Source organism: Maylandia zebra, linkage group LG7, assembly GCF_041146795.1.
Source record: "Maylandia zebra isolate NMK-2024a linkage group LG7, Mzebra_GT3a, whole genome shotgun sequence".
Taxonomy (NCBI): domain Eukaryota; kingdom Metazoa; phylum Chordata; class Actinopteri; order Cichliformes; family Cichlidae; genus Maylandia; species Maylandia zebra.
In genome coordinates, this window is record NC_135173.1 from 47,443,920 (window position 1) to 47,452,143 (window position 8,224).

An 8,224-nucleotide genomic window follows, 5' to 3' on the forward strand; every position below is an offset into this window, starting at 1 on the left:
TCCTACATTGTGTAGCATTTCTTGCTACACAACCCCATTACATTTTGGCTTTTCAGCACCTTATACTGGATTCTGTGTTTGTCAGCAGTTGTGATATGGTGTAAAATAAATGCACTGGAATTTTACCCCACTCTTCTTTATGACGGACTATTCATTTACACATAGCTCTCTTAAGGTCACACCACAGCATTTCTGTCTGGACTTTGACTGAGCCACCTGACAGGTCTCGTCCATGCCGCCAGCCGCCTGCCAAGTCATCCAAGTGTGGTCAGCCATGCCCGCTTCACCACCGCCACTTTCCACGTGGCTGGCCCCCTGATCTGCTCCGTCGCCATCGCTGGACCTGTGGCTGGCCGCCTGAACTCTTCGGTCATGAACTCCTGTGCTGTCAGCCTCCGGGTCGGCCCCCTGAACTTTTCAACTACGGACTGTTGTGCCCTCGACCCCCTGGTCAGCCACCTGAACAGCTTCGCCATGAACTCCTGTTCTACCGAGATCTGGGTCGCCTTCCTGAACTATGTTCTTGAACTCCTATGCACTTGTGTTTGGACTGAGTGCTCCAGATTGTTTATTTGGTTGTTTAGTTTCTTTTAGTCTCCTTTTGCCCTTTATGTGTTTCATGCTCCGTGTCTTATGTTGTCAAGGTTATATTGTCTCATGTTTTCTGTTTTATTTTGAAGGTCTGTGTCCTATGTCAGTGTAGTCAGCTTTGCTTCCTTTGTTTTGTTATGTCAGACTAGTGTCAGCTGTTTCCCCATGTGTTTCCACTTCCCCTAATCACCCTTGTGTGTATTTAGTCTGTGTGTTTCTGTTCATTCCTGGTCAGGTCGTCTGTTGTCCACGCCATGTTTCATGTCTAGGTTTTTCTTGTTGTTTGTTTAGTTCTCCCAGTTTAGGTTAATGTTAGTTTTACTTCAGTATGCCTTGCCCTTTGTTTGTACCTTTTTTACCAGTCTTATTAAACTGCTTGGTTTTTGTTAATACTCAAGCTTTGGTCCAAGTTCCTTCGCGTCTGCATTTTGGGTCCACTCTTCACAATACATACAGTCTGCCTCTGCCAAACACAAAGAACCATAAGTAAGCCTGTACTCTGTTTGGATAATATGGTGTTATGAGGTCTTTAACATATGGTGGGGCCTGATTATTCAATACTTTGTATCCTGGAGGTCATTAACCTAAGTCATTTTAAGTCATTATTATTAAAGTAATACTTGGTTCAAGAGAGCTCTGACTCTTAGCAGCCTGGCTACATTGCTGAAAAGAAATCGTTGGTTGATATTAGATATATATTAGAGAAGGAAGTAGATATAGTGTAATTAGATTTATTAAGAGATGATCAAACAAAAGGGGGTTTTCAGGAACTACTAACCAAATTCCAAAAAAGTTAGGAGGCTGTGCAAATTGTAAATAAAAGCATTCTGCAATGATTTGCTAATCTCTCAAAACCCTTTTTAAATTGACAACAGATCATAAAAAATATATCAAATATTTAATTATTTCATGAAAAATATGGGCTTATTTTGAATTTAATGTATGTAAAACATCCCAGAAATGTGTTATGTGGTAACAAAAGACTGCAAAAGTAGGTGGTAATAAAAAGAAACACCTGCGGGAATATTTTGGTTCTGGTTATAAAAAGGGCATCTTAGAGAGGCAGAGATTCACCAGTCCACAATGAATGAATGAATGAATGAATGAATGAATATTCTTTATTGTCATTGTCACAGGTACAATGAAATTGAAAGATGTCTCTGGTCAGTGCAACATCACAAAAGATAAATACTTAAAAACTATAATTAAATACTTAAAAACTATAATGATAGGATATAAAAGATAGAAATACATATAAAATACAGTATTCTCATACCGTAGATACACCCAAGCAATCCAGGCCTAAGGCCCCATACAGATACTCAACATACGACCTAGTTGATATATCACTCAAACAATCAATCACTCAATCAATTTGTTAGCGCATCCAACAAAACATGTCTGAAAGCATTCCAACATCAAGGGCACAAATGACAACAGGGGCAATGAAAGTCATCTACTTTTAGTAGCATTGAGACATGATATTGCAATTGGGTAGAAACTGTGTTTGAGTCTGTTAGTCCTTGTGTATGTTGTTCTATACCGTTTACCTGAAGGCAGCAGTTCGAACATGGAGTGTCCAGGGTGTGAGGTGTCCTTTATGATGTTATGGGCTCTTTTGAGGCAGCGGGAACTGTGTAGGTCTTTCAGTTTGAGGAGAGGGCAGCCGATTGTCCTTTGGGCAGCGTTGATTACTCCCTGGAGTGCTTTCCTCTGAGCCACTGTGCAGCTAGCGTACCATATGCCTATGCAGTACGTTAGTATGCTTTCGATGGAGGCTCTGTAGAAAGACACCAGCAGTCTCTGTGTGATGTTGTTCTTCCTAAGCACTCTCAGAAAGTACAGTCTCTGTTGTGTCTTTTTCAGTAGCTCAGAGGTATTCACACTCCAGGATAGGTTTCCCTCTATGCTGACTCCCAAGAAGCGGAAGTCTGCCACCCTCTCCACACAGTCGTCGCTGATGATTAGTGGTTGGATTTCTGTCTTGTGTCTTCTGTAGTCAATTATGAGTTCTTTGGTCTTTTTCGTGTTTAGGAGAAGGTTGTTATCCTTGCACCATGAAGACAGCCGCTCCACCTCATCTCTGTAGGCAGACTCATCTCCCCCAGATATGAGCCCCACCACAGTAGTGTCATCTGCGAACTTTACAATGGCGTTGCTCTGGTGGGCGGGGGTGCAGTCGTGTGTATAAAGCGAGTAGAGCAGTGGACTAAGCACGCAGCCCTGTGGCGACCCAGTGCTTAGATTTAGGGCTGGAGATGTGTAACGTCCCACTCTCACTCTCTGTCTGCGGTCGGTGAGGAAGCTATTGATCCACTTACAGGTGCTGTGAGGAAGCCCTAGGTCTTTTAGCTTGGCGTCCAGTTTGTATGGAAGAATGGTGTTAAATGCCGAGCTATAATCCACAAAGAGCATATGCACATAGCTTCCTTGCCTCTCCAGATGTGTTAATGCTACATTGAGTGCTGTTGCTATGGCGTCCTCTGTCGATCGGTTTGCTCTGTAGGCAAACTGGTGTGGGTCAAGGCTGCTGGGTAGGGCTGCTGTAATGTGGTAACGCACAAGTTTCTCAAAGCACTTCATCACCACCGGGGTTAGTGCCACTGGTCTATAGTCATTTAGGCTAGAGATATGAGATTTCTTGGGCAAGGGTATTATGGTGGAGGTCTTGAGGCAGGGTGGGACGTTTGACTGTTCAAGGGATTGGTTAAAAATCCTGGTGAAAATATAGGCAAGCTGGTCTGCGCAGTCTCTCAGCACACGTCCTGGTACGCCATCTGGGCCGGCTGCCTTCCTCGGGTTAACAGCCCGCAGGGTGCGCCTCACTTCATGCTCCTCCAGAGTGATGATGGTACTGCTGCTGTGGGCTGTATGGTGTAGCTGTTCCTCTGAGGCATAGGGTGCAGTGACCTCAAAGCGTGTGAAGAAGATGTTCAGCTCCTCCTCCGCCAATGCTGGGTCACCTTCAGCCATACCTGATTTGGACTGCATCCACAGGTAGTGGAACAATTACAGAATAATGATCCACAGTGTAAAAATGTGACGATTTTGAGTATTGTGTCATGAATAGTATGTAATATATTAAAAGGTTTAGAGAACCTGGAGAAATCTCTGCGCGCAAGGATAAAGGCCAAAAATCAATCTTGGAAGCCTGAAAGCTTCAAGTCTTCAGGTGGAAATGCACTAACACAAGTATGATTCTGTCATGGAAATTACCGCACTGGCTTAGGAACGCTTCCAAAAACCATTGCCTATCAACACCATGCATCCAAAAATGCAGATTAAAGCTCCATCATTCAAAGAAGAAGCCATATGTTCTTTGGTCAGAATTTGAAATTGTTTTTGGAAATTCTGGATGCTGCATCCTCTAGACCAGGGGTCCCCAATCCCAGTCCACGAGGGCTGGTGTCCCTGCAGGGTTTAGATGTGTCCTTGATCCATCACAGCTGATTTAAATGGATAAATGACCTCAACATGTCTTGAAGTTCTCCAGAGGCCTGGTAATGAACTAATCATTTGATTCAGGTGTGTTGACCCAGGGTGAGATCTAAAACCTGCAGGGTGTCCGGGGCTGGGCGCTCAGGTATGTACCGGCTCACTCCCGGTGGCTACTTGGCGGGGCCTGGCGCCTGTTGCTCAGTCAGGCCTCTTCCGGGGTGCGGGGGGCCCTCGGGCCTCCGGCCTCTGGGCCTGCGGCTCGGTTCACTCTGGCACAGCTGGCTGCCGGTAGAGCCGGCGGGCACGCCAGTGCAGCCCCCTCTAGCTTCTGCTCGGTGGCTACTGGGTGACCCCTAGTCTGGGGATCCCCAGCCCTTCCCATGAGGGTGGCACGGATGCCCCTCTGGTGGTCCTCCTTGGGCTCTCGCACTCTGGGGCCTCTGGATGTCTGGGGCCTGGATCTCCTCCATGCCTGCTTCATGCCCTGGGGGACAGGGCTATGGCTCTCTACATCCTCTTGCAGACCATTACATGTGGAAACCATTTGAATACAAGCGCGCTGATCCACACAGGTGTGCACACGGGTGTTCACTGTTCATAGACATAAACTACACCTTTCTTGGCTGCTACTTCAAAGCACATTGTGTGCTGTCTGTCCTGCATGCTGCACAACAACATTCAATATTTAGTATTAGTAGTACTGCTGTTTACACTTAGCTAGATTAATGCGATGGTGTTGTGTTTAGTATGTTGCTTTGTTTTTTTTTTGCTTGTTTTCTATTCTTTTTCTCTCAACAGGTGATCCAGGAGATTTTTTTCCCCTTTCTCACTGTCCCTCTCCCCTTCTGTTTTTCTTTTTCTTCCTCTTTCTTTCTCCCTTTCCTATCCCTCACTCATGTCTGTCCTGTCTGTAACAACTGAAAATAAAATAAAATAAATAATAAAAACAAAGGTCGATCAAGTGGACCAATACGGCAATGCCATGATGATCCATTTGGCAAAATAAATCCATTGGGTATCCTTGTTGGTCTTCAGACAACAATTGTGATGGCTAAAGAACCAAATGGGACAGGCAAAAAAAAAAAAAAAACCTGCAGGGACACCGGCCCTCGTGGACTGGGATTGGGGACCCCTGCTCTAGACTAAAAAGGATTGGGACCATTTGGCATGTTATCAGCACTCAATTCAAAAGCCTGCACTTCTATAGTGTGAGGTGCAACATTTCTCTACCAAAAGCCCATCAGCTAGCCTTCATAGTTTCTAGACCTTATGACCTGTTGTTAAAAGAAACACAACCCTGTCCCAAACATTTTTGAGATCTGTTGCTGCCATCAAATTAAAAATTACTTTTCCAAGTTCAAACATTTTGTTACTTTGTAGGACTCAGAAGCAGCACTGATCTCATAATACAGCTTTATTTATGGACTTCCCTACATAAAAATGTAAAAGAACTTAAACTGGGGAGATACTAGAAAATTGCTAACTAGGAAGTTACAAAGGTGAGACAAGGGACAACAAAACAAAGGAAGACTAAGACAATATATACACACAGATAACGAGGGAGGAGGAAACGGGCGGAAAACACAGCGGGAGCAAACCAGGAATAACATGACAAGGGAAGTTAAAGTCAACACAATGCACATGAGACAAGAGGTTATCACAATAAAACAGAAAGCATAACTACTTTTGAGACTGAGCCTAAAACATGCAAACTTTACAGGAACAGAAGACAAACATGGTGACAGAACACAGAGAGACGCAGGGATGTGATCCTTAAAGATAAAATGGAAACAAAACACACAGACAAACAACACCTTGGGTCAAGACCCAGGGATCATGACAATTTACAGCACATGTGTCGAACTCCAGGCCTGGAGGACCGCTGTCCTGCAGGTTTTAGATGTGTCCTTGATCCAACACAGCTGGTTCAAATTGCTAAATTACCTCCTCAACTCTTGTAGTTCTCCAGAAACCTGCTAATAAACTAATCGTGTTATTTGGGTGTGTTGACCCAGGGTGAGATCTAAAACCTGCAGGACACTGGGCCTCGAGGCCTGGAGTTCGACACCCCTGATTACAGCATCCTAACAATTTTGCAATTGCAGAAAAGAGACAAAGTAAAACTAATGGCTTAGATGCCATTAGTTTTTTTTCTTCAAAGTGAATGTGCCGAGAAAACATGGAAAATCTGGAATATGAAGCCATTAAAAATGAATCCTTTTTAAGGAAGCCTATCATGTAGAGTCCTCATTTAGAATAATCTTTGTGGTCTCTCAGTCTGGAACCTCACACCAACACACGTTATGTTTAGTTAAGGGGAGCCAGCGCCCTCTGGAGATCAGGAACAGTATTACAGAAACCTCAAACCAAGCAGCTTGAGTTAGACTGAAAATGTAGAAGAAATGCTTAATAAAAGAGCAAATATGTAAGAATTTCTTTATTCCTTTTCTTTTTAAGTTATTCTGTTGAAATTTGCTGCTGTTGTTAGGATCCCTCTTGCACAGATGGCCTCACATTTGACATATACTTTGGTATACAGAGTTGCTCAGGTGCTGTTACTGCAAAACAAGCCCAAATGATCTCCCCTCCCCCACCACACTGACAGTTCATATGAGGCATTTGTGCTGATATGCTTTGTTTGATTTTTGTTAAATTTAGATTTTTGTATTGATATTCTTTATGGCCAAAAATGGTCTCTTTGGTCTCATCTTGCAAAGGACATTGTTCCAGAAGTCTTGTAGTTTGTTCAGGTGCACTTTTGCAAAGTTAAGCCGTGCTGCCACGTTCTTTTGAGAAAGAAGTGGCTTTAACCTGGCAACCTTTCCAAACACGCCAAACTTGTTCAGTGTTTTTCTAATTGTGTTATCATGAACTTGAACATTTGCTGAACATTTTTCAGGCATGTAGAGTCTGAAATGTAGCTCTCAGCTTTTGTAGCTTCTCTGAGCACAGCACACTCTGACCTTGGAGTGAATTTTCTAGGACGTCGACTCCTGGGAAAACTGGCAACTGTCTTGAATGTTTTCCACTTGTGAATAATCTTTCATACTCTATAATGCCATAACGGTATAATGTATGACTTTAAATCATTTGGTAATGGTCTTATAACCCTTTCCAGATTGATAGGAAGCTGCAGTTACTTCTTTAAGATCACTGATGTCCTTTATTGTAACTTTATTTTCTAATGGAACTCATCAGGATGCATCAAGAGACAGAAAAGCATGAGCTTCATTTGTTTTTTGTCTGGATTATAAAAAATCTTTTTATTGTTTTCCTTCTTTTACTGTGTAATCACATAGTCATCATTCTCCCACAACAAACTCAGTGTGCTGGAAACCCTTAATCATTTCATGATATAAGCACCTCTTTGTCTTGTGTTTACTTGTTTCCCCTTTACAAAACAGCTTTTTATGTCAGTATAACAATGGTAGCCCTGTTTCTCTGTTGTTCTCAGTTCAGAGTGAACTGAGTGGAAACCCACCTTATCTGAGCCAAAAGGCATGATGCTGTCCTGTCAATCACTCCTATTCATTTCTCTAAAGACATGGCTCTGGGAGGAGTGGGTGGGGGTCGGGGGTGTCTCTTCCTGCTGGTTTGAGTTTCTTGAGATCTGATCTGTTTGCTCCAAAATGTACAGGTGACTTTCTTGTTACTATTTAAAGTGCTTTTGACCATTATTCATTTTTTCCAAATGTCTGTCAGTTTTTCTTTGGACATCAGCTGTTTTTCTCACTTTTCACTGTACTCCTTGTATGTGACCATTTTCCAAGGGGTGTTTTTTTATTTGCTGAACTGCATAACACTGGCACGTAAATCATTCAAGCATAAGAAAAGCATCTAACTGAAAGGATGAACCAGAGCTGTGTCTAAACATGAAAACTGGGCAAAGAACCAATTTTAAAACGTATCTTAAGGCACTTTTTTTTTAGCCTATCACAATAGCACATCTACAAAAGAAGTCAAAGATAGCACAGTTTGACAGGCATAACATTGCTCCAGAAAGGGGATTGCTAGTTAGCTATTAGATGAATGCTTAATATATCTCAGCATGGCGTGCAGTGTGACTTAAAAAAATGGAAAAATCTGGAAAAGTGGAGGACAAAAAAGACATGCCAAACCTAAAAAAAAAAACTATCTACATTTCCTCATGAAACAGGAAATGAGAGATGCATCTGGACCTTCAGTTGATCTATCT